Consider the following 4,264-nt stretch of genomic DNA (forward strand, 5'->3'; position numbering starts at 1 on the left):
GCCACCACGCTCGGCTAATTTTTGTATTTTTAGTAGAGACGGGGTTTCGCCATGTTATCCAGGCTGGTCTCGAACTTCTGACCTCAGGTGATCCACCGGCCTCGGCCTCCTAAAGTGCTGGGATTACAGGCGTGAGCCACCGTGCCCACCCCAGATGAATCTTTGATTAAGCTGTAAACTTACGATTTGGGCACTTGATATGTGCATATGTTAAACTTAAAAGAGGGGAGTGGGAGACTCTGACAGAACAGAGCTAGGTGCTGAGAGGAAGCTGGAAGCCCAGGTAAGAGATTTTTATTTTATTTCAATATTTCCTCCACTCAGATTCCTTGTACTCCATCCACTTTGCAAGGAAGACTTGCATGAGCTCTTGTCCTCTGGGAGTTTACAGTGCAGTGTCTTCAGATGCAGAGAGTCCTTCCAAATTTTCCTGGAGGGAGCCCTGAAGAATGAGCAGCATTCAAAAGGCTATTGTTGGCCGATTGTGGTGGCTCACTTTTGTGATCCCAGCACTTGGGGAGGCTGGGGCGGGAGGATCTCTGAGTCAAGGAGTTCAAGACCAGGCTGGGCAACAGGGTGAGACCTTGTCTCTACAAAACAATAAAAAAAATCAGCCAGGCATGGTGGTGTGAACGTCTGGTCCTAGCTGCTCTTGAGGCTGAGGCGGGAGGATCACTTGGGTCCGGGAGGTCAAGGCTGCAGTGAGCTGTGATCATGCCACTGCACTCCAGCTTAGGTAACAGAGTGAGACCTTGTCTAAAAAAAAAAAAAAAAAAAAGCCAGTAGTTACTAAAAACTTGGCACGTCCAGTTGGTGTTAAAGTCGTGTTGCAGTTCACTCCTCCACTCTCTTGCTGATGGGCTTTTGGGTCGGCCCTGATTTTTTGTTACTGCGAATAGTGGCTGCCGTAAGACGTCCTCGGGGTTGAAAGTCACCCAGACAGGAGCCTGTCCGAGTTGCAAGCTAAAAGCAGAAACCCTTTCTTGGTGGTAATCCAGTTGCTCCCTGGGGTTGGTGTTAGCTGGAAAGGGTAAGCCTTTAAGTCTGGTTAGAATTTTGATCCCTTGTTAATAGGCGGGCAGGCAGTTTGCAGGACGTGGAGGAGCGAAAGGGCAAGTGGAAGTACATAAGTGGTTATGTTGTCAGGGAAGTCACTTCTTTCGTGCCATATTATCTGGAAAGTGCCACCATCCCCACTGCCTTGAAGTTTTTATTTTTATTTTATTTTATTTTTTGAGACAGAGTCTCGCTCAGTCACCCAGGCTGGATTGCAGTGGCGCGATCTCGGCTCACTGCAAGCTCCACCTCCCGGGTTTACGCCATTCTCCTGCCTCAGCCTCCTGAGTAGCTGGGACTACAGGCGCCCGCCACCGCACCTGGCTAATTTTTTGTATTTTTAGTAGAGACGGGGTTTCACCATGGTCTCGATCTCCTGACTTTGTGATCCGCCCGCCTCGGCCTCCCAAAATGCTGGGATTATAGGCGTGAGTCACCACGCCTGGCCTTGAGGTTTTTAAACCTGAGGATAGGAGGCCTTGTATGAGCGGGTGTTGGATCGTCTGGCCCTAAGCGAGAGCTGGGTGTGATATGAGCCAGAAGCCTCTGTCCTGGAACCCATCTGTGCATGTGCTCTAGGCAGCCTCTCTGCAGAGTCCTGGGTGAGGCTCCTCCTGCTTCCTTTGCATCTCTGACAGGGAGCTTTAAGAAGACATCTGTAGCCATGCGCCTTGGCTCAGGCCTGTAATCCCAGCACTTTGGGAGGCCGAGGTGGGCAGATCACCTGAGGTCAGGAGTTTGAGACCAGCTTGACCAACATGGAGAAACACCGTCTCTACTAAAAATAAAAAATTTAGCCGGGTGTGGTGGCGTATACCTGTAATCCCAGCTACTTGGGAGGCTGAGGCAGGAGAATCACTTGAACCTGGGAGGCGGAGGTTGCAGTGAGCTGAGATCATGCCATTGCACTTTAGCCTGGGCAACTAGAGCAAAACTCCTTCTCAAAAACATAAAGAAGAAGAAGAAGAAGACACCTGTAGGCTCCTGCCCTTGACTTCTGGACTGGAAATAATGCATCTGCATTGAAGTCCTTATCTTAGCCGTTGTGTCATGTCTGGGCGCGGGGCTGAGGATGTGTCTGTTTATATATGCGTTGGCATGGTGAGTGTGTGCATGTACACATTTAAGCAGCAGGTGCTTATTAAGGTCCTACCAATCCCGCAGGACTCTTAGGAAACAACCTAAAATATAAGGCCTGTCCTTCTAGAACCGTATGACCTTGAAACTAAGCAGGAGGTGAGAATGTTCCCTGGATGGGGTTGGAACTGGTGCTGGGGGATGGGACTGGTGCTGGAGGATTGGGGTGGATCTGAGGTGGTGCTCTGTCCCGCAGTATGCCTTGTTTTGTTCGTCCAGGCCCTTCACACCTCGTGGAGAGAGTGCATGGGGCGCGTGCAAACCACTGACATGATTGGGACTTCCTAGTCCTGTGGCGGGGAGGGGTGTGGAGATAGAAACATGCAGGGATGGAGGGGTAGAACATTTCAGATGCAGCCTAGGGCCCAGGCAAGAGAGCAGTGGCAGGTGAGGGTGACAGTGGGCAGGACCCCAGTTGGAGAGACCCCTGACTCCCAGGCAAAAGGGCTATAGTACCTTGCTGGAGGGAGGGGAGTATTGGGAGGTTGTGCTTTGGGTGGGAGGGGCGGTGATGAAGTAGGGGCAGGAGGTTCTGGAGGGGAGGGACTGCCTGGCCAGGAGGGAACAGCAGGGGCTGGAGTGTTTCTTTCTGTTCAGGTGCCTGGAATCTAAGGGAGATGCTCTGGGTTCGTGGTGAGCCCCACAGGGAGAAAGCAGAGGATGTGGGAAGGCCTTAACTTCAGTAATGGGTTGGTGGCTGCCAGTGACCTTGAGCCAGAAGAATGTGCTGTGTGGGAGGTTTGGACAGCCCAAGGGAAAATGGAGGAATTATGATTCACTCGTCTACCTTTCTCACCCAATTTGGAAATATGGGCTTTTCCTTTCTTTCTTTCAGTAACCCTCTTTCTCATGAGAATAGGGCTTTTTTATTAATCTGTTGGTAAGTATTTATAGTTACTGAGAAATCAGAAGTCCAAGATGCAGCCCCTGCCTTTCCTGCTGGCGCCCTGGTCGTGCCCTCTCGAGCAGTGACGACGCAGGGGCTGGGCGGGAAAGGGCCGGCGCTGAGCAGCAGCCCTTCTTACCTGCTTTGGTTAAGAGATCTGGAGATGGAATGAAAAAGCTCTGGCTCTGCCTCTGAGACTGGTGGCCCTCCGACTTCAGTGTGCATCATGATCACCTGAGCACTTCGTCAAACCCAAGTTGCTGGTCCAACCCCAGAGTGTCTGATTTAGTGGGTTGTGGCGGGAGTGCTAAGAGTTTGCACTTCCAGCAAGTTCCCAGGTGTTAGTGATGCTGCTGTTCCAGCAACCACACTTTGAGAACCCCTTCCCTGGAGAAATGACCACACACGACTCTGCATCTCAGCTGCAGACTGGCATGGGCGGGGTCTTTGAGGAGGAGTCGGGCTTGAGTGGGCTTGAGGGCTAGGACGTCGTCAGGGGGAGGTAGTGGTACAGGAGGACCCGAGGCAGGTGCGGTAGGCTGGGGGCAGGTGGTCTTGGCTGCAGGCCCAGCAGTCAGGTCGCCACTGGAGCTTGGCTTCTGGGGACACTTGCTGCCCATCCAAGCATGCCTCGCAACTGCTGCACAGGTGCTTGTCATGGGCCAGTGGATAGATGTAAGCAGAACACAAAGGCTAGAGGTCTGCCAAGGGCCCACCTCCCCTCCCCGGAGTGGTGAGGTGGGGGGCTCAGGGGGACTTCACCCATTTTGAGAGGTAGGGCGTACACAGGCTTCTTGGGAGAGGCCCTTGGAGGCACGTTTTGCCCAGTGTATTGCTGCCAAAGAGTTGGAGTTAGCATTTGTTAGTATTTATTTTACTACTTTGCTTTCTTTTTACAGTCCAGAGGTCTTTTGGTTTTTATACCTGTAATGCCGTGAATTCCCAGGGAAGAGGTTCCAGCAGCTCAGGCCTCTACCCTTGGTCTTCACAGTGCCCTCCTCCAGGTGGGGCAGGCTGGCCCTTCCGTTGCACCCAGGTACTTTTCTCTTGGGCTTCCTTGTGTTTCTGGTCATTTTCCTGCACGCGTTCCAGGAAGCAGTCTTGGCTCTTAGAGCGCTCACTGTGCTCACTACACACATTCATTCTCTTGGCCAGAATCTTGCCCTTGTTTGTGTACGGCAATGC

Source organism: Mandrillus leucophaeus, unplaced genomic scaffold, assembly GCF_000951045.1.
Source record: "Mandrillus leucophaeus isolate KB7577 unplaced genomic scaffold, Mleu.le_1.0 Scaffold86, whole genome shotgun sequence".
NCBI classification, from domain to species: Eukaryota; Metazoa; Chordata; class Mammalia; order Primates; family Cercopithecidae; genus Mandrillus; species Mandrillus leucophaeus.